This window comes from Hemiscyllium ocellatum, chromosome 5, assembly GCF_020745735.1.
Source record: "Hemiscyllium ocellatum isolate sHemOce1 chromosome 5, sHemOce1.pat.X.cur, whole genome shotgun sequence".
In the NCBI taxonomy this organism is placed as follows: domain Eukaryota; kingdom Metazoa; phylum Chordata; class Chondrichthyes; order Orectolobiformes; family Hemiscylliidae; genus Hemiscyllium; species Hemiscyllium ocellatum.
The window spans coordinates 53512667-53536592 of NC_083405.1; the positions used below are offsets into that span (position 1 = coordinate 53512667).

The window sequence follows — 23926 nt, forward strand, 5'->3', positions numbered from 1 at the left end:
TGAAAATAGAGACAGTTTGACCAAAATTAATACCATAAGTTTCAAACTCAATTTTAAAACCATGGGGATATTATGTTCATTTGTTAGTGGCTAATTGATGATATATTGAACAGTTGATTGAATAAAGGAAGGATATCTGTTGAGCTAGAGGTTTCGATCCACATGCTTTCTCCTCTCCCAATCTTAGCTCTGTTTATTTTGAATATGGCCAAATAACGTTTTTTAATTCTTGATTAAACACCTAAATTTCACTTAAAATGAAGTACAAAAATGTTATAAAAAGCTAATAGAGTTAGAAATTGCTGTTGACCCCACAGTTCCCATTAAGTAAACAATAGCAAGCACATCTGAAAAGCATCTTTACCTGCTTTGCTGGCACGAAGACATTAATTTTCAATGGAATGTCTTACGTGTGAGTCTTTGTCTTCTGATTCCAACTTCTAAAGCTGCTTTCGGAAGAAGCTGAACCTCCTGAACGTCCATTGGATATGTGGGTTTGAGGTCCACAAAGGATTATGGGACAGAATATGGATAAAGACACTGCAGGCTCCAATACAGTGTTTTTTTTAAAAGGGCAGCCATGATATTTTTAAATAAGTTTTACTATAACTGCCAAATAATGTACGTGGCTTTAGTTTTCATCAATTACTAAAATTCAAAAGAACTCAATTGTCAATTACTGAGAAGGTTTTGTGAGAAGATATTTTATGATAGAGATGCAAAACTGAAAAATACTTGAAGAACTGCCTGTAAGACATTGATTAATCATTTCAATATTGCCAGGCTACTCAGTTTTGAAACACTTCTGTATTTGACATGTGGTAGGCCAGGAAAATCTATGCATTGCTCTATTTACCATCACAAGCAAATTTCCCCTTTTGGAAACTTCCATGAAATGTTTATCTTTTGCTGTAGAATGGCACAAATGGAAACAGATTAACGTGGAAAGTTTCAGAACTGTGCTGCTCCCTCTGATGGTTCTAGTTTCTTTGGCTTAAAAATTAATCTAATGTGGACAGGGTGGGTGATGTCACCTTATTTCATTTTCTACGTATAACTTTCCTACTATTGTCTGAAACATTTAATTAACAAAACAATTGATTTCCATGCAAAATGAAGTAAACTTATTCCACCAAATACACTGTTTGAAAATCCAAATTCAATTGCAAAGTTTCTTGAATGCTGGGTGCACATGAAATGTCTTGTTTAATGCGAGGGGCAAGTGTCTTTGCTTTGCAGATTTTTGCAAAACCAGTTTTGACAGTGAGCTTGCGCCCGGTATTGATATTCTTTTTGTGATTCTCTTTCCAATAGAAATAGGACTTTAGAGATTTTAAACCAGAAATTTCCAATGCAATACAATCAACATTCCTTGGCGAGGAATATTCAACGTAAATTTTGTGTGTTGGTATACAATAAACAAATAAGGAAGTTACAATATTTACATGCAATTAAATGCTGTGGTTTACATCTGGTTGAGGAAATCCTTTGACTGGATCCTTCCCCCCTCAAGGCCTCTTCTCCCAATGAAATATAGCCCTTCCTCCAGGGATGGTCAGTTAATGACTGCTCCAGCTGCCCTGCTCAATGCTCTCTCATAGTTGCTGGAGGTTCCATCGCACACTTCCCTGCTTTAGACATGCCTTCCTAGCAACTAGCATTTCCACACATTGACCATTTCCTAAACAGTTTTGTGATTAGCAGATTTAGTTGTGCCACAATGGCCAGAATGTTCTCACACACATTATTGGCAGCATACTCTTTTTCTAACACCAATCTGAGTAAATGGTAAAGGTTGCAATAGTATCTAATATTTGCTCCATATAACCTTCTTGGCCCATTTTCTATACTGGTACCTTCCAAGATATCCAGACTGTGAGGTGGATCACCCTTGCATGGGTCTAGGTCAGTCAGATCTCCAGCAGCCAAATGCCTGGTGGATCTTGTTACTTCAGTTTCTGCTTAAGGGTAAGCTCTATTTTCTAAGGGTGGAAGTAGGCAGCACCACACTGAATGCACAACATATTGATCACTCCAGAGCTCCTCATCACTTTTCAACAACACTCCATTTGAGACATCGTGTATTGACATTTCAGGTTCTGCAATACTGCTGAGAGTGCTGCTTGCCCTGTGTCATCCACAGGACATCTGGCTTCAAGTAAACTCCCTGCGAATCATTTCTGATATTGTGCCCCCTGCCCCATCGCCAGCGGTTCAACAATGCAGGTAGTCACCTGTGTCCAGCCAGTTAACGACTCTTTGGGTTCTAGGTCTCAGATATCCTGTATCTTCTTTCAACACCTCATACAGTTTTGGAGGGATAGCATTGTGCTGATTGGAAGGTCAGCCATGTCAGCCTTATAATGTTTAATGTTTTTTTTCTCAGTCCTCTTGGATGTCATTGCAAATTCCTGGTTTTGCCTTTTGTGTTCTTGGCTCTCCAGTCACTGACCTGGCTATTTCCATGCTGGAGGAGGTAGTTCACAGGAAGGGCTAATTCTCTCATCCAAACAAGAGACAGTGTGGAGAGCAAGGTGCTATTACAAGCATAAACCCAGCTCCAAAAGGTAATTGAGACACTTTTGTTTGTTCTCAGGACCTAGGTCCACAGATGATCATACATCCATACAATTGAATCTTTTACATTGTCCATTACCCTCTGGACAATGGGGATGTTGTTATGACTCCTGGCAATGTCATAGATTTTGCGAAGCTCCTGTAGGATCTTGCCTTTGAAGTTGCTCCCCCGATCACTGTGAATCAAACATGGAACACCAAAATGGGTAAACCAATCACACACTGTAATTAAGGTCATGGGGTGGGAATGACCTGCATGAACTCAGTGAAAATCTCCATGAGTAGGAGAATATTCTCAGTCCTGTTCTAACTGGTATCAAGGACTGTACAATCCATTGCAACTCCACTTTGAGGTGACCAGGGACTCTATGCTGGGTTAAAGTCACTTTTCTACCTTGGCCAAGGTCCATTTCTCACAACTGTGCTAGTGGTCATCCCGAACCAGTAACATCATTTCTTTTCAAGTGCTTCAAGTCCTGCTTACTCATGAACTACTACCAACACTTCAGGCTATCAGGAAGGATCAACTGGTTCACCTCTCCCTCTTTATCATTAACCAGGTGAGGACACCATCATCCTCTTCTTCCAGGCCCTCAACGGTTCAGACTCTCTCATCAGTTGGCAATTGAATGGTGGACATTGGACTTTCCTATAGAGTCTACTGATGCCTGTGTCAATCAGGTGAAGCTGTTTGAGATCCTCATTCGAGATATATTTCAAACACGAACCCATACCTGACTCCACTGGACTCGACCAGATTTGGATCTGCATTGAATCTTAGTCCAAATGTCATGGAGAATTAGGGTCAGCACGCTACTTTTGACTTTTGATAGAGCCTAGCATCAGCAACAGGGGTTTCCAGTTGGGCAGAGGTAGGTTCCCTCCCATGCTCAGTCTTCTGCCAAAAAAAACATCATTTGCATTACTTTTGCATAAACTGTACTGGATGTGGAATTGAAATGGAATGGATTCATCATTCATTGGGTGTCTGATGTTCAAACTTGGCAGATATTTGATAGTAGCTGAGTGAGCTACTGTCTGTAAACACTTCAAAGTTCTGCACTGGTCAGAATGTTTTTAAACTTCTGGGACATAACTTAACTCAGCATAGTAGTTCAAGTTTCATACTCGAATATTTCTCCATATTTGTCCTCTTGTTTGGCTTGAGGCTCTGACTTGCATAAGTGATAACCGCTCTTTTCTGCATTTGAACCTGTGATGGCTTCATTCCTAGACCGAGGAAACTTAAGTTGGTTTCCAGTATGAAAGAGAGTTAGAAATCAGGTGATGAGAAGAACTTCTGCTTGAGCATACAAAAGGGATCATCATATGCTGGGGTCCAAGTCCCGCCTTGTACATCCTTTCCGAACCTTTCCGATTTCCTCAGCAAAACATGGACTGGGGCAGCTAACTTTACATCGCTTTACACAAACCTCGTGTTGTAACCAGTTGGACAAAAGGAACCCATGCAGTTTCCTGTCAGTCCTAGGTTGGGTTCAGTCCCCTACCATATGGATTTTCTCATTATCAGGAGTAAAGCCATCCTTGGTAACAAAGTGCCCCAGGTACTGTACTTTTATCTGGAAAACTTGGCACTTCTCTGATCTAACTTAAACATAAAATGTCAGTATGAGTTTAAGATGGTGCTGAATCTTTCAAGAATTTCCCCAAATGTCAAATGGATGAAGAGTATATTGTCCAGTTGCAAAAGGAAATTAAGGTAATCAAAAGCTTTATCTATTACATGCAATAGGTGGCAAGGCATTGCAGAGCTCAAACAATGTTGTCATGTACACATAAAATATCCCCATGCCTGATCAGAATAATGTTTTCCCATGTCTTTTTAAGCAATGGGTCAAATCAAGACTGCAGAAATCCTTCAAACCTTTGGAATGTGTTTTTAATCCTCGATAGAGGCTGAACATTGGGAGGCTTTGTGTTAAATGCCCAGCAATTGACATATCTTCAGTTTTCTGTCTTTCTTCATCAAGAGAACAATGAAGGACACAAACAGACTTGACAACTCTGATGTCACCTGTATCTGAAGGCTTCTGCTGGAAGTCCCAGATGTCTTCCCAGTGATAGGATCAAGTGATACGGAGTTTTTACTGGCTGGCCACATTTAGTCACCTCTCGTGCACCAAGTCTCAATACCCAATTGTTATTGTTACCTTTACTGAGAATCACTTCATATTTAGTGACAGCAGAATTCATCGATGTCCATCTTTGAAATGAGTTTTGAGGTGTTTCCTCCAATCAGGTCGCTGTCAACAACAACAGCATGTTTAAATAAACAGATCTAAGAAGATATATTCTGTTTCTGTTCTTTGCCTCCGCAGTGTCGGGAATGCATGTGGGGCCCCTCTGCCTAGGTTTGGTCTACAGTTTTGAATTCCTCCAATGGTGCCCAAGCCTCCAAATATACTGGAGCAGCTTCAACCTCCCTCATGGATGTTGCCTCTGCTCCATCTCAGACATGCACCTTTGAACCTCATCCAACATGATGTGGTCTATGGAATCCTGCCAACTACGTCAGAAATGTAACATAAGATTTGATCAGGGATTTTTTTAAAAAAATGACATCAGGTCATTACAAACTTGAAAAGTAGGTAAGGTTAACGAGGGAAGATACATTTTTGCACTAAATTAAATTGTGATTTACATTCAGGTGAGGAAACATTTTGCCTGTCTGACACTTCTCTCCTTGAGGCTTCCCTTCTCCATGGATACCTTTTCCACCTGACAGAGTTCATTCAATGGTTCTCCAGCTGTCCAGCTCAGTGCCCTCCCTCACCATCGCCACCTGCTGCTAGAGATCCTGTTATACTAGCCTGACTTCACAGAAAATAACACTGATTCACCCTAAAACACAGTGCAAAACAAAAAGACCTCAAAGTTAACAAGGATCAAGAGATTAAAAATACATAATAAAGAAGGTAACATTTTGATTTTCAAGATGGGAAGGAATATATTAGGGACAGATGAGTAACACTGTAAATGGATTTCCACCCTGCAGCAGCTACTTATTCAAATTTCATTGGCAAAATCCAGGGAGCAAATATCAAGGTGCAGTTGACCAGTGTGGAAATGATAATTTCTTGCATATCATATATCAAAGTTGACTGCAAGTACATGCAGAGCTGCAGGGGTGTTGGATCAGTGGTTCCTGGCCCTAGCGATAACTCAGGACAAAAGGAGGGTGCGAGGCAGGAACAGAGAAACAGTTGAATATTTCACAAAAGGTCCATGACTTGAGCTGTGGGATCCTACCAACTATGTCAAAAGTATAACATGGGATTTGAACACATAAGTGGCCCAAAGATCACAAAACAGAGATCACAAAACACCACTAGAATGCCACACCATATTACTGCTACAATCAATGAAATAATGACCCTATCAGTTTAGTATTCAGTATTCACTTCTTGCTACTCTGATACATGTGCATTTCAAACTTATATTTTTACAACCTTTCAAAATATGTGCAAGAGAAGAAGCTAATAAGTTATATTTCACGCATTTTTGAACAATTTTGCTTCTTAACTCAAGTATAGCATCAACAAGATAAAATTTAGTTATTTTATCACATTTATCTTTCAGGATTCCATGAACAGATCCATGTGACTCCAATAACTTACAGCGGTGTCAAAGAAAACAGGTTTCATTTTACTACAACAACCCTGTTTTGCTTTGATATAATTCTATATCACTAAATGTACTATACAAAGTAACAGTCTCTTACATGTTGGATAAAGTCTTTAGGACAACTTAATTTTTAGTAATATAAGTAGCACAGGTGTATTTCATGCTGCAAAATAAATCAGTTTATCAACTCAACATAAACAACACAATTTTAGTCCACAATAATATTCAAAGTTTAATTTAAACATTAGGACATATACACTGTTTCTCATCAAATGCTTTTCAATAAATTACATACACAGAATTGTGCATAATTTACATGTTTCATATTGTAATCTCTCTCAGCTGTGAACCTCCCTCAATAAATATACATTTCTACCTGATAATTCTAGTATTTCTCATAGATCAAACTAGTAGTGAATTCAAGACAATTCGAAACATAATTCATAATTTATAAAACAATAAATTATATTTGAAAGATAATGCTGAAGTTTTTGCTTGCTTACACACTGAATATGGCTCAAACTACAAAACAGCTGAATGAATATAAATATTTACACTTACTTATGTCAATTCAAATTAAAAGTCATTTATGTACAATAAAATAAGAAAAGACACCCATAAATATAGCTGGATTTTGTCTTATCAGGTGGTTCAATGGGTAAAGTCTTCTCAGGTATTTAACCGCTACAGCTAGGAATTTAGCACAACATGCATATCCTTCTCTGGATAAATGCTGTAACAGTAACATAACTAAAGCTTAATGGATGCACAACCAATAATATAGAGTTCCACTGGTTCTGCAACCAACTACCAAAAGACAAATGCACATCTGATGCAGTTTGGTGTGCACTTTGACCAATTCTCAGAATATATGATATACATTCTGCTGCTTTCTCCTCCATTTTAGAATTAATTCCCAGATATCCCATTTTCATCCAAATACTTGCAGATTTAAAACAGTTCAATTTGATATTTTTATAAGGCCAACTTTAAATCTTTATTTTAATCTTTATTCTAATTGGATTCATTATTAAACACAACTAATGCCAGAATAATGCGCAAATAAGTGAATAATAGTTTTTATCTCCCATATAATATTCTATCCACAGGACTGGAATTGCTTAAATTACTGTGGAACAGAAGTTTTGTTTCGTTAACAGCTGAGCAAATATATTTGTGCACCACACCAACAGGTGTCAAAGCATTGTACCTAATTAAACTTTAAAATTTAATGATTGTAGTTAAATTTCTTTTCAGTTTTAAAATATCTTGCAGGCTTGCAAAATCCTGTGACTGCCTCAAAGCTAAGGATAACTTCTATGTTAAAGTATAAATACTGAGATTATTGCCACTTTGAGGATTCCTTAGAAGTGATGTAGAAATTGCAACTCTATCCACATATCTTTACAAACTGGTACTACTAAAATGCCACTTGGTGCAATATCACCCACAAAAAATGCCAGTGGTATTCTTGATACTGCCACAGGTCATTTGTGGCCTTGCCCCTACAGTAGTTACCTCAGTCATTTATTGCTTCAAGGGGACAAGATTCAACTCCAGGCCAACCGTTCATTACTGTAACACAGATAATTCATTTGGACCTTATTGCTTCCCTAATTTAATTTTCAGGGAGCCCCTTAAACGCTTTTAATGGCAGCCACAGGTGGCTGATACACAACTCCCGTTGTTTTGCCAGTTGTTGGAACAGAAGTTGATAAATTTTCTATTACCCCAAAAGGGACCAGGTAGAAAAAAAACATCTTAGTATCTGAAGCACCAAAATAGAATTTAACTGAGGTTTTAACTTGGAAATGGTTCCAATGTCCTGGTTGTGGCCTTGAAGGTTCACAAGTATCATTGGTCACTTTGGGGATCAACTCGAAAGTCTCTTGGGATTCTATTCACAGCCTGTCCAGCCAATTGTTGGATGTTGCTCATCCAATGTTCAATCTTGTTCCCTCAATGTTTCTCTAGACCTCTTCTAAGAGGTTTCGGCATATAATCAGGAATTACCATTAATCTAATTTCTACACAGTAAATAGTTTGATTACAAAAAAAAACAGAACAACCTGTCATGTCATCTCTCTTTCCATTTTGTGGAAGTGCAGTACTGCACTCATCAACCTATACAATAGAAAGTAAGAGCTCATCACATCATGAAATGTAGACACAGCTATCTGCATGTTTTGTGTGAAGGGTAGGCTGCAGCATTCCAAATAGTACGTCTCAAGTATCACATTTGTCAGAACACTAAGATGAGAAGAAATTACTTCACCCAGAACGTGGTGAATCTGTTCAATTTTCTGCCACAGAAAATGGTTGAGGGCAAAGGATTGAAGGTTTTCAAGAAGGTGTTAGACACAAGTCTTAGTGCTAAAGGGATGAAAGGGTATGGGGAAGAAAATGAGAACAGAGCATGGAGGCAGATGATCAGCCACAATCATACTGAATGGCAGAGCAAGCTTGATGGTTGGAAAGGCCTGCCAGCTGTTTTCACTTTCTATGTTTCTATGATAACAGTAGTTCAACTGTGTTCATGAGAAATGTTACAACAGATTCTCAATAAAATACCATCTCCACCAATGTCCAATCACACCCATACAGATAGTGAATTTTAAAAATCATAACAAAACTAAGATGTATTGAAATATTTTGGAAGTCTGGAATAGGAAAATGAAACATGCAGTTATCCTGTACAGAATTCCACAAGGCAACAGCAACTCATAACATTTTGATCTCTAGTTGTATTTTTGTCTATTACACTCCTTAAGTTGCAATCTTCAATAGCAAGAGTGCAGTTAAAATTTGCCAAACATGTAAAAAGCATTGAGATGAGAATTAATGCTAGCCATGACTGGGACAGCAATAGGAGGAAGATGAAATTCATGACTTTCTAAAGGGATTTGATAATGAGGTCAGCTATTGCTGATATCAGACTATTCAGAAAAGAGTTTAGGGTAGTTACTGGGAGAGAAAGGGAACAAGGAAACTGTAATATTATAGAAGTTGAATAATCGACCCTGATATATTGTGTTTCATATTTGTTTTAATTTCTGTTAATGATTTTAATGAGTAATTATTTCAGTCATGTGATAATGTGATGAACCTCAATGGCGTCGGTAACTGCGTGACTAGTAAGAGTCAAATAGAATTGTCTCAAATTATGGTATTAGCTGTATACCCTCCTCATCAGAACACTGTCGTGCAATTGCTCTGAGATTAGTCTTTGTGAATTATTTAGCATGCATCAACAATTTGGCATCAGATGCTAAGTGGATATTCTTGGTGATTGCACTAACCAGAGAAAACACAAAAAAACCCAGATCATTAGCTTTATTCTTTTTAAGGTGTGAGGAATGTGAGAGGTTTTAAAGAAAAGGCAGGAAAGTGGAAGTGAGGAATGTTGGATCAACCAAGATTCTATTGAATGTTGGAGCAAGCTCAAGGGGCTGAACAGCCTCTTCCTGTCTATATTTTTTAAATGGTCTTCAATTTTGCTATGATGGACTGTTGTATATGATTGTTCCATAGTACACATTTGTTCTTCTACATGGCCATGTAGATTTGTTTTTTTTTAAACAAAATAGGAATGATTTCCATATTTGAAAGCCTAGTGATGTTTCATTTGGGTGCACAGCATTTCCAGAGGGGTCAGGACAGAACATCTTCTTGAGAAGGGGGCCGTGGACAAATTCGCCAGAAGATGGTGGGAGGTGGAGGCCAGGAAACATTGTGTTAGCTTTGTTTATACGGCTAAATGAGCTGATGGCAGAGTATTCATCTTCGATGATTAGGTCCAATGGCTTTGTCTGACACTGAAAGCAATGTTTGGAAGTATGCAAAATGTAAGCATTCTGCAGTTTTTTTTGTAAAAGCTGGATTTGCCAAGAGTATTACTGTGTCCGCACGGATGTGACAGAAGAGTAAATGATGCGCCTGCAAAAAGGCTGCAAAATAGCTGCCAACTTGGACCCAGGCTCCTTTATACTCCTCAAAAGTCACAGGAGATTGACAGGTCAGCTAAAGTACCCAGAATGTGTGTCCACTTGGTGCTTTCATGTTATTCCATTGAGGTCCCATTGAAGAGTCCTGTCTAGCAGAACTCAATGACATTGCCATCCGGTGAACTGACAAATTTGTTTTAATTTTCATCCTGGCATGGTACCAGCCCGTATATGCCAGCTGCTGATCCCCACTCAATACAATCCTTTCAAGATATGTGCAGTGCCAGTATATTAGCTGATGGCCGAGTGTGTCAGGAACAAATGACAGGACCTCTTCATTACTGCTGTGTTGTTGCTCTCTCTCATCCTCACTGTCCAGGGACTGCTATGATTAGGCCAGAATCAGGAAGTCACAAGGTTGGTGAGAAAATGGCAGGGTGGCAGGCTTGGGTGGGAAGCAAGAGGTCCATGCTAACACTGTCAGCAGTTGGTCCATCATGCCAAATAACAGGATGAGGGAGAAGTGACATATTACAGGAACACACTATCATCCTCAGTGCTTGGAATGATGCTGGATACTACAGGCTCTATTGCAGTCGACTCCAGGACGCTGAGATTCATCACCTGTGTAGTGTTCAGGGGATGCAGGTGTCCTTTCCACCTGCTGGTTTTGCTCTTCTCCCTCTTGTTGTATTCCAACTTGTGCTGCAAGAGAGAAGACAGAATTTCAATGATGATGTAGTGTCGTGTTTAGTCTCTGCAAAAGCTGAATAGCTGGCGATATGTGATGGCAGTGAAAGGTGTCTGTGAGGCTGGCAGCATTGGTAAATATGTGAGAGTACTGTGGTGTGTGAGATTATTAGCAGTGGTCAGTGCCAGGGAGTATTGCTGGGGATGTGGCTTAATGTTTTGTGAGAGGTTAAAGTTGTGGTAGGCAGTAACATGTTCACTTGCAGTCACTGACCTTGACCACTCACGACTTCACTGGACTTCTTGTGGCAATGCTGCCAAGTCTAAATGCTGGAAATTGACCTCCCCGATCATTTGTTTCCATTCCATGGAACCATGCAGTCTGCTCCTGTTCAATGCCATCACTAATGCGACCAGTGCTGCATTCATTATCCTGGGACTTTTCCTCTGCCCTGGTGTTCCATTTACAAGTTGTAAATGTCAGCAATATCATTCAGTCCAACATTCCTTTTAAAAGGGGACATACTGGTTTTAAACAGGCAAGTCTAATTGCATCATATACTCTCAGCACAATGTTATTTGGCTTCCTTCTGAACATAGAGGGAGGCTACATCATGAAGCATGAAATCCACTCAAACTGCAATCATAGCAGCAAGCTAGGAGCACCAAATTTTCACCAATGAACAGGTACGAGCAAAGTGCAAATCATGACCTCTGTGCCCAAAAAAAAATTTTAATCACAAAAAAATTAATTTAGAATTCAGCATTTGTAAAAATAAAGAGCTCATTGTGGGCATTGTTGATTGCTGATGGTACAAGCAAACTGAAGATTACATTACTTTAAATACAACTTGTATTTTTCTGACACCTTGATGGGACCGTGACAGAGTAAACATTGGAAAAAAGGCTAGCAGTGTACGTTGGAGTGTGGGAGGAAGTTACAAGGATAGGGAGAGGCAAGGCTTTGGACACGTTGATTATGATGATGAGTATTTTAAAATAGAGGCCTTCAGCACTTGAAACTACTGTGAAGCAGCAAGCACACAAGTGATGGAGTAAGTTACAGGCAGAAAATCTGAACAAACTCCAGCTCAGAAGGGAGAAAGTTGAGGATAACATTGAAATGAGTGGTGCTGGAAAAGCACAGGAACTCAGGCAGCATCCGAGGAGCAGGAAAATCGACGTTTCGTCAGGAAATAATCAAGTCTGGGCAGAAATTCTTTTATGCTGATGTCTATTTAAATTATTGACATTATACTGTAACTGATTAAACTTTATCAAATTAATTAATATGGCACTGTCATTTACAAAATCTCTTGATTGTTGTGTTCCTATTCTAAGTTAATAGCATGTACATGAGCCACATATTGGCACAGCATTAGAAACTGATAACACACCAAATATAATCTGTCTACACACTAAGCTATTAAGTGCTAGGACATGAGTTGTTTACCAACATTCCTAAACATTCTGATCCTCATCATCATTGAAGGCAAATCACAAAAAATTACACAGAGAAGCTCTAATGTAGTCGATATAGAGAGAAACATGATTGAATACCTTATCTTAGAGGCAGGTTGGGGGTGGTGGTTGAGGGGAGCAGAAAGGGGGAAGAGTGGAAACAAATTAAAAGGGACAGTTGTGTCAGCCAGGACTGATCTCTTACACTTTGTAGTAGTCAGCTCAAGAGTAGCATTGGCAGGCGCTTTGGTGAGAGAAAAACAAACATTTAAGTTTTAGTTACTGCAACAAGTCATTACTAAAGAAAAGGAATGACAAATGTTTATTTTAAGCCAGTTTCCTTGAAAGACATACTTTGCACTTAAAAAGTCAATTGCTCTCCACCCGTTAAATTTTAAATCGCATTCAGAACATAGTTCAAAATATTACAATCCTACTTGATCTATTGATCCAAATGGTATTGCTTGATATTTATTCCTAATTTGTTTTAAAGGAAAACAAATTCTTATGATTTGTTTTATGTTGCATTCAACATAATTTCTTGCCATGAACTTTGTACCATGAAAAACATCTTTACAGTGGCCAACTTACATTACAAAGGAGCAGCCCAATTGAATAAATACCATAATCTTGTTATTTTCTTTCATTGTTTGAAATCATCTGCTAATATTTAAGCTGGTTTGTAAATTTGGTCAGTCTTGACTGATAAATATTCATTATTACTTTCTGATAAAAGTCATTATTATGTCATCCATAATGACTATAACTCTATAAACAGGTTTATTCTGATCATATTTATGGATGCTGAATCAATCACATTTGCTAAAATACTGACCCAGTTGATCAGTATCACATGAGACAGAAAATCTTTCCTTGAGAAGATGGGAAAGTTATTTTGTCCATCAATCCATCCAAGGTAAATAGTTTAATCAAAAACATTTTAGAATGTAATGAAATACTGCAATTTGTTGTAAAAATGATCAAATTAGTGAGGAAAGTTACTTATATAACTATTAATTGTGAATTAATACTGCAGGGATGGTGGGTAGAAAGGGAAATTGATAATAGAAGAAAGATATTTTCCATATTAAAAGGTACCCTAGAAACCTCATAACAGACAGCAAAGTTTGCCCCAAAGACACACATCAGTTAGAAACCCTTGTCACATTTTTGAAGTTAAAACTTGGATATGTTGCCCATGTGAAATTCTCTTTACATGTGAAATGTACATTTAAAATACCATGGTTTGCTTTTATTCTAAGGTCACAAAAAAACTTACATGTGGGTCTCATGAGTGTTACATATGTTGGCATTTATCAGATGAAAACACAGACCAAGAGAGCCATCAAACCACCTCCATTATTAATGAGGTACCTTGGTACCCACTAATATCACTATCTCCAGGAAAGGCAAAGGAATTTGTAAAATTTGAGGGAAATTCTTTTATGGCTCAATTGAATGCCACATGACTCATGTCAGTGACTTGTCAAAAGCAAAACGAATTACTTTTTTCAGCACAGGTGTTAAGATGGATTATAACTTTCAATCTAAAATGGAAAAACTGCATCCTCCATAATTCAAGACCCTTGAGGGAAAGAAAGATGGATCACTCCCTGGAGAGCATGGCCAATTCACTTAACCTGCATATCGTTAGATTGTGGGAGGAAACCCACATAGACACTGGAAGAATGTCTGTGTGGAGTTTGCTCAGTCACAGTGGAATTTAACCTGAGTCTCTGGTGCAGTGAGGCGGGAGCACTAATCATTGAGCCACTGCACCACCACTTTGTGGGATTGCACTACAGGTCTACCAACAGCCAATGGGTGATAAAGGATCAGTTGCTTGGGCAAATTATAGAAAAATGTAAAAACAACATAGTTGTTGTGGTGGATGATTTTTAACTTCCACTGTTCTGACTGGGACTCCCTTAGTGCCAGGGGCTTGGATGCGAGAAGAATTTGTTAGGTGTTTTTGAAACAATATGTAAATAGCCCAACGAGGGAATACTAGACCTTGTGTTGGGGAATTAACCCAACCAGGTTACTGAAGTTTCAGTGGGGGACTATTTTGAGAACAGTGATCATAATTCTGTAAGCTTTTAAGTTACCTATGGCTAAGGATATGAGTAGCTTTCAGATGAAAGTACTAAATTGGGGGAAGGATAAATACTCCAATATGAGATAGGAACTGGGGAATGTTGATGGGGGAGTGGGTAACTGTTTGAGGATAAATTCTCACCTAGCATGTGGAAATATTTTAAATGCCTGTTGATTAGAACTAGCTTGTTGCTGTGAAACTGAAGGATCATAAGATTTGGGTACCTTAGATGACAAGAGAATTTGAGGGAATGATATTCTGAGTATGTCAATATAAAAAGGTGTTGAGTATTTTAAAATGCTTCGGGATAGACATGCCCCCAGGACCTGATGGGATCTACCCAGAACAGTGAGGAAGGCAGATGAGGAAAGTGCAGGGGCCTTGTATGAAATCTTTGTATGCTTTTCAATCACAGGAGAGGTCCCAGAGAACTGAAGAATTGTTCTTTTAATAAGGACAACAGAGGTAATCCAGGAAATTATAAGCTGGTGAGCCTTACATCAGAGGTAGGGAAAATATTGGGGAAGATTCTTAAGGATAAAATTGACTCACGTTTGGAAAAATGTGGACTTATCGGCAGCATGGCTTTGTGTGGGGGAAGGTTGTGTCTCACAAACTTGATTGAGCTTTTTCAGGAAGTGACAAAGATGATTGATGAGGACAGGGGGATAGGTGTTGTTTGTATGAACTTTAGCAAGGCCTTTGACAAGGTCCCTTATGGCAGGCTGATACAAAAGGTGAGCTCACATGGGATCAGTGGTGAGCTGGTAGTGGTGGAAGGGTGTTTTTCAGATTGGAGATCTGTGATCGGTGGTGTTCCACAGGGATCAGGGCTAGGACCCCTGTTGTTCTAATACATATATAAATGACTTGGAGGAGAATATAGGTGGCCTGATTAGTAAGTTTGCAGACGGCATAAAGATTGGGGAAGCTGCAAATAGTGAAGAAGATTGTCAGAGGATGCAGGAGGCTATAGATAGACTTGAGGTGTTGTCAGAGAAATGGCAAGTGGAGCTTAATCCTGACAAATGCAAGGTGATACATTTTAGAAGATTTAATACTGGAGGAAAATATATAGTAAATGGCAGAACTCTTAGTAGAATTAACATACAGAGGGATCTAGAATCCACAGTAACCTGCAAGTGGCAACAAAAGTGAATAAGATGGTCAGGAAGGCACATAGCAAGCTTGACATTATTGGTCAGGGCACCAAGTATAAAAATTGGAAAATCATGTTGCAGTTGTATAAAACTGTTATAGCTCTCATTGCTATACTATCAGAAGCATATGAAGACTTTGGAGACGTTCAGGAATGGTTTACCAGGATGTTGGTCTGGTTAGGAGGGTATTAGCTGAGAAGAAAGTGGAAAAAGGATGGGGAGGGCACGACCAGATAGAATTTTACAAAATTATGAGAGGCATGGATAGAATGGATAGTCAAAGCTTTTTTCCCCCAGGGTAGAAATGTCAATTACTGGAGGATACAGGTTTAAGGTAAAAGGGAGTAAGTTTAAAGGAGATGTGAGAGGCACATTCTTTACACAGAGGGTGGTAAGTGCCTGGAATGCGCTGTCAGAGGAGGTGGTGGAGACATGTATAGTAACATTGGGGCATCTTGACAGGTATTTGAATAGGGAATAGGGGGAATATAGACCACATAGAGACCAAAGGGTTTTAGTTCAGAAAGGCATCATGTGTCGTTGCAGTCTTGGTGTGCCGAAGGACCTGTTCCTGTGCTGTACTGTTCTTTGATTTTTAAAGGCATGGATGTTAGGCCTCAGTTATACAAGGCACTGATGAGACTACACCTGGAGTACAGTGTACAGTATTGTCACCTTATTAAAGGAAGAATCAAATGCATTGGAGACAGTCCCAAGAGGATTTACAAGACTAATATCTGGAATGGGCAGGTTACCTTATGAGGAAAGGTTTGACAGACTAGTCTTGCACCTTCAGAACTTTGGTAAAAGTAAGAAGTGACTTAACCGAGCCACAACGTCCTGCACGTTCTTAACAAGGTAGATATGGGAGAATCTAGAACTGGGGGTTACTGTTTTAAACTTGTGTTTCCCACACAAAACAGAGGTGAGCCCACAAAAATTTGTTTGCAAGGGTTGTGTGTCTTTCTGTAGTCTCTCCTTGAAAGGTGGTGGAAAAGGAGTATTTGAAGAGTTCTAAGGCAAAATCAAGGACTTGAAAGGTTATCAGAAATAGGTGAGAATGCGGATTTACAATTATAATTAGATCAGCTGTTACCTTCTGAAGGTGGAGCAGGCTTGAGGGGCTGAAAGGCTTACTCTTCCTCCTGATTCATATGTTTGTAGTTCAGAAATAAAACGTTTCAGCTCAGTTCAGAGGACATGTTGAATGTAGAAGCTAATTTAGTTTGCTTACAAGAAGGCACTCAGGAAATCAATTATCTCAGTAGAAGGGCTTACTGTGTGAAACTTCCAACTAATAGGGTTCAGTCAGAAATCTGCAGGTTATTAGAATGGAGAAAGTTTAGCCACTCAGATCTTTAGAAAAAACCATGCTGGCTTGTTTGAAATTGACTCATAAAATAATCCAAGGCCAAGTAAGTCAAGTAAGTGGAAACCTAAATATTTAAGACATTTATTTGTTTTCTCTGGACTTGAGTCTGTGTGCCACATCGTATCAGAGAACAGGTTGAAACTTTTTTTTACATCATACTAGTAGTTTTTAATATTTAGACAGCTTAGTTTCTCTTTCTTCCATATCTTCTTTTGTATAATAAATTTGTTTTGTTGTTAAAGCAAGTCTGAGTTTTGTCACATCTTTCAGTGATTAACAATCACACCAACTGAGTTAAAAAAAAGACCTAACAGATTTCTTTTCATTCTGGGAAATGACCTGCCCAGTAGTACTATCAGCTGGGATTATATTACATGTAATATGAGCCTGGTGAGAATAGGCTGGTACAGAGTTAGAGAAAGTGGTGACCGTTGGAGTGTGAGGCAACAAAGAGAAGATGGTGGCAGTTAGCCCTATGGAGCACAGCAGATCACGGACCTTCTTCTGGCACTACTGAGTAGTCTGCTTCGCCCAGGACACAGCACTGACACAGGCTGAAATTTGGGTACAGACTGGTTTGACCATCTGCAGGAGAAAAGACTTCTCTCCACCACTCCATCGACCAACACATCCAGGCCACTATTCACAATGCAGGAAGCAAACTTTCCTTTCTTCTGACTATATCTTTGGTGATAACAGGCAAGCGCTGCAATGTGAGGGCAAATTCCTGGATTGCAACTGGGCATAATGGCTGGAAATGCTGGCAGTGACATTACCTTTGTATCTCTAGTTGTGTAATTCCCAGAAACTGGTGCCCAAGAGTCCAGCTGCATAATGTATGAAATGAAAGAGGGAAGGTTGCATGAAAAAAGTGGCTCCAAACCATGGCAAACTGAGAGCCATAAATCTCACTCAACAAAACACAAACTGGATATGGAAAAAAATCCACTCACAGTTTCAGCTCAATGACCATTCATCAGATTATGATTGGCTGCACATTTCACCATTTTCTGCCTCTATTTCAGCAATCCATGTCACTCCAACTCCATTTTAAATAAACTTGATGAACCTTAGTTCAAATGTGTTCATGAGGTTAATTCTGCGGGAGTTCATCAGGAGAATGTCCTAGACCCAACCATCTTCAGCTGCTTCCTGTTTCATCCTAATTATAAAGTCAGAAGTAGGACTGTACTGTGTACAGCACCATTCACAACTTCTCAGGTACTGAAGCAATCCATTTGTAAATGCAACAATACTTGAACAATGTCCAGGTTTGCTCTGACAAGTAGCAAGTTACAGCTGCACCACAGAACTGCTGGGCTATGACCAACTTTATGAAAGCATTATGTTATGACATTCAATGGCATAACCATCACTGAATTTCCCACTATCAATATCCTAGGGATTACAACTGACCAGAAATTGAACTGAACTAGCCACATAAATACTACGGATACAAGAACAGATAGGAATACTGTAGTTATATAATTTAGCTCCTTATTCCACAAGGTCTGACCACCATCTGCAAGGCAAAAGGCAGGTGTGATGGAATTCTCTCCACTTGCCTGCACGAATGCAGCACCCACAAAACTCCAGCCGTTTGAAACCATTCAGATCAAGGTAGGCTATTTAATTGACACCACATTTGTATGCTGTCTCTCTCCACGATGCTCAAAAGCAGCATTGGATACAATTTGAAAGATGTTTTGCAGCAATTCATCAGCCTCTTTAGAACCTTCTAAACCCACAAGCATGACCATCTAGAAGGAGAAAGGCAGCAGACACATGGCAAAATCACTGCCTGCACCTTCTCCTCCAAGCCACTCATATTCCACTTGGAATATTATACTGCCATTCCTTCAGTGTCACTGGCTAAATTCCTGGAATTTCCAACCCTTCCTCCCGCGCCCCCCACCAATGGCATTTGGGGATCCCTAATCCAAATAGATTGCAGCGGTTGAAGAAAACAATTCGCTGCCATGTTCTCAAGGCATTAGCATTAAAAACAGCCCAGCCAGTGAACCTCACATACTGTGAATGGATAAAATAAAATTAAACTCTCTAACTTCTAACTTCATTCAAACTTGTGGGTTTTATACTTGCACTCCATAACTGTAGATTTTTTCTTAAGTTACATTACTTTTTATAGTGTGAACAATATGTAACAAAGGAAGATAAGCAGAATGACGCTTCAATACTCTTCAACGGTGCTAGCAGAGATGGTGCAATTACAAGAATGTCACTTCCACAGACAGCTGCAAGCATTACAGTAGAAATGCAAAGTTTCAGCTGTGACTAATGTTGTCCTTTAGAGCAGATTTTTTTTGAATTCTGAGAACTACTCTGCACTAAGAAGAAATTGAGCCAGGCTTTTATGAAAGGTATTATGCCCCTATTCTCAAAATAGGGCTTTCAAAGTTAGAGAAGATATTTATATGAGTGGTTTGCAAAATAAAGGACACATGATCAGATCAACTGCAGTGATGCAGAACCATTTTAGGCAAACCCTGGAAACTCAAACAGCAGAGGGAATACGACTGAAAACAAATAAATAAATGAATGAATCTCACCAGGGTATTCAAAGAAAATTGCAAGCCACAGATATGACTAAAAATTTGAAGAATATGCTTTAAATTTACATTTTTCAATTTTCTTCAGATATGCTAGGATTCTTGGTCAAAGGTCTGAAATTCCCTTCCTAACAGTACTACAGCAGTTCAACAAGACAGTTCACCATTTTCTCAATGGCAGAATAGGAGCAACAAATGCTGACTTTGCCTGTGACATACACATCTCACAAAATAATAAATGAAAAATAATTTATAGCAAGCTCTGTAGCAAAGGCAATGTAACACACAGAGATCAAATTGGATACTTATAGATCAGTCAGGCTACCTTCAATAGTATCCAAATTGAACAAAGTGATCAGAGAGATAGACAATATGGATTTATTAAAGGCTGTTCAAGTTTGATCACTTGACAGACATTTTTGAAGAACATTTTTAATATAGACAAAAGGAATACAATACATATTAGGAAAATAAAGTTTCAGAAGGTGATCAATAAAATGCACCACAGGAGGCAATTTACAATGATTGCATGTATGCAAACAAACATAGCAACTGTGATACAAATGTAGGACAGAAAAAAGGATTACAGTTAATCCTTTGTTAATCAAGCTTGTGTTGGAGCAGGCTTGGAAGTGATATTTTATGATCTGTGTTTTTACTGTTGTTCTTGCTGCACACAGGTGATATGCATGTGTGCATGTATGCATGTGGAATACAACATCACCATTTAGTCAAAATACAAGCATAGAGATTTTTTAACAAATATCAAGAAAGAATGTCAGAAAATCAGAGCAGAACAGATGAGCAAATAGAAGAATGCAATTAAATCCACAAAGTATAGAATGATATATTTTAGATGGAATAATAACTAGATTGAATAGTTAATATAAGGAAAAGAAGTACGAGTCCCATAATTCTCTGAAAACATAAGTGTAGTTAAATCCATAAAATAAATCAAAAGCTTTTGGGTTTTACAAACAGTAAAATAGTATATTGTACATGTATTAAATACTATAAAAATAATCTAAAACTCATTGAAAATGTTATCAATGGGTAATTATTTTAAGTATAAATTCACTCAGATCACACTGGGAATAAGAAAGTGTAGCAAGAGAGAGAGATCAGATATTGGGACAATTTCAACTGGAACAGCAAGGGTAAAGGGGGGATTTGATAAAATACTCTGAAGATCTTTGGAAGCATGGGTAGAGAAGGATTGTACCTCACAGTTGAAGCATCAATGACAAGGGACTATCATGATAAAAAGAGTGAGGAAAGAAGGTTGAACAAAATGTCTTAACAAAGTGAGACAAAGTATGGAAAGCTTCATTACATGGTATATCTGAGCCACCAATCACCACACGTTAGTTTAAAAGTGGATCCACATTTGTGGAAAAGAATATAAATCATAATGGGGAAGAGAAAGATAGTGAAATTGCTTCAAAATTGCTCAAGCACAAAGCAAAGTGTCCACTGATCTCCTTCTGCTTTGAAAATTATGGTCCCCATAAATTAGACTTAGAAAACGTCAGTAATACCCCACATACCCCTGTATAATTTTGATGGATTTACTAGCCTAATTACTTTGAAGGTGGACAAGAAATTGATTAAAACAGAGTCAGTATTCACTAGAACTTACTAGCTGAAGGGATATCAACACAAAATCTAAGGCCACCACAGTAGAGGTGTAGACAGCTCTAATCACATATCATAAATAATAGAACTACAATTTATGTTCACTTGGCACCTTTGATATCATGAAACATCCCAAGATATTTCACCAGGTCATTACAGTACACAATACGACACTGATATTAGGGTAGATAACAAAAAACTTGGTTAAACTTTAGGTTTTATAGAATTGGTTTAAAAGGATGTGAGTGAGTGAGAAAGGCAAAGAGATTTAGGAAGGGAATTCCTGGACGTAAATGAGTTCTGGTCATGGAATCCAAAGGAAATATCATAGTACAAATGACACAAACAAACCACAAGACTTATCCCTAGTCCACAAAATGAAGATACCAGTAAAACTTTGATAAATAAGAAATTGCAGAATGTCCAAAATATGCATGCATAAAACTAAGTGGGGGGTTTTGCAATTACACATGGATGTTCAAAAAGCACTTCTAAAGACAATGAATTGTTTCCTAGTTAGGACTTAACAGATACTATGGAGCTAATCAAGAGATAGGTAAATATTTGATGGGTAACCAAACATATCCATAGAACAATGAGCTAAAGGAGAAAAAATAATAGCCTCTCCATCATCTTTAGCATATGCCTGTCTACAGTAGTAGTAGTTTTCTAATACATTTCTGGCAAATATTAACAGTGCATGAAAAATATATTCAAAATAAACATCATGAAGTTTGAAAGCTGCCTGAAATAGTCCAAAAAAAGGCAGGTTATGCAATAATTTACTTCAGCGCAACGAGCAAAGAAATGCTTGAAAGGATAGGTTAAAAAAAGTTTGAAAGACTAATAAGAAGTATAAGAGAATTAACATGCAAATCATCATGAGTAAAAATCCAGGGTCAGGCAACATTAAGTGGGCGGCACGGTGACACAGTGGTTAGCACTGCTGCCTCACAGTGCCAGAGATCCAGGTTCAATTCCCGACTCAGGCGACTGACTGTGTGGAGTTTGCACATTCTCCCCGTGTCTGCGTGGGTTTCCTCCGGGTGCTCCGGTTTCCTCTCACAGTCCAAAAATGTGCAGGTTAGGTGAATTGGCCATGCTAAATTGCACGTAGTGTTAGGTGAAGGGATAAAGGTAGGGGAATGGGCCTACCCTGGGTGGGTTGCACTTGGGCGGATCGGTGTGGACTTGTTGGGCCTAAGGGCCTGTTTCCACACTGTAAGTAATCTAATTAGAACAAAAGGGTGTTCTTGCTGTCTCCTATTTGGATTAGTTAAATTTTGCATTTTAATTTTTCAGCAGAGATAGAAAAAAAAGGAATGGCAATAATTAAAGGTATATTTAAAGCCATTAAAAAGCATTTGATTAAGTCGAGTCAGAAATAATGCGGAAATATGCTATAAACCACTGATAATTCAAAATAAATACAGGAAGTTTGCAGGTAATTTTGAAATGTTTTTAGCAGCAACAGACTTGAACAATCCTATGTGGAAAAATTCAAAATGTTAATGATATCTAGAAATTTGTTTTTAATTCACTCATGGGATGTGGGTGGTCACTGGCTAAGCTGTCTTCTTGAACCTCTGCAGTACATGTGCTGCAAGTTGACCTACAATGCCCTGAGGGAGGATTTTGACCCAGCGACAGTGAAGGAACTGCAATATATTTCCAAGTCAGGAAGGTGAGGGGAACTACACAGCAGTAGTCATGTGTTTGGAAGGTGCTGTCTAAGGATGTTTGGTGAATTTCTGCAGTACATCTTGTGGATAGTACACACTGCGATCAAAGATTGTTTCTGTAAGTACCTGTATGAACTATGTTGTATGTCCAACAAAGAAGGATGCATAGTTGTATTTGGTTAAATAATGAAATAGAAGAAAGAAAGGCAGCCAACAGTCCAAAAAATACTGATGAAAATTTAATCAAGTTCACACTAAAGAAAGACAAAATTCCTTGAAGTTCTTTTCCCTTGATAAATATCCCAGGTCCTGAGAAAGCTTCATAGAATCATAATTTCTCTGAATCTACAAATCCCACCAGATAAGGGCATAAATTGAGCCATTCTGAAATGCAGGTTTCTAAAAACACTACCAAACCGACTGCCCGATGCAGAATTCTCCTGGGTCTCTGTAACAAATGTAACCGTCTCCTTTAGCTTTCCCTATTCCCACCACTGAAGGCTTTTGCTGCCACAATATCTCTATGAAATGAAAGTAAGTAATTTTCAAGTTTTGTTTTATAAAATGTCTAAGTTTTGAACAGTGGTTGCATAACCAACACCACCAGGAAAGCTGATTGAAATACTACTGTATTGGAGAGGAACAGCAATTGTGAAATCAGGTATTTCTTTGTGTATTTCCTGGGCAATAATGTAGTGGGGCAGATTGCCCATCTGTTATAGACCATCCAACACACCCTGAAACATGTCAATGGAATATAAGACCTGCATGTTCAACATCTGACAAGCTGTTCCCAATTACATTCCCAGAATTGAAGACACAAATTGGTAACCATGTTTTCCTCTTCTCCATCAACTCTGTCTTTATCTACTCCAGAGTGAACATGGTAGTATAGTTTCAGGAAACTGAATTTCGACCCTTGAAGACTTTTTTTAAACTGACGCCTGCAACTTCAAATCCTGTATTTTTACAACTTTCTAACAGCAAAGTGGTATTGCGCATTGCCTTATTCTTAGCAACAGTAATTTCTCCCAGTGATTGCACAAGAGAGATATTGTTCATTTTTGACAGGTAAAATCTATTCAATGACCA

At 38.5% G+C, this 23926-nt stretch overlaps 1 protein-coding gene across 2 annotated transcripts in view; it reads right to left on the reverse strand.

The window, feature by feature from the left end:
- LOC132816031 (glucocorticoid-induced transcript 1 protein-like) overlaps positions 1–23926 on the reverse strand; it is a 229094-nt gene that overhangs the window by 24024 nt on the left and 181144 nt on the right. The gene's annotated exons all lie outside the window — the stretch shown is intronic.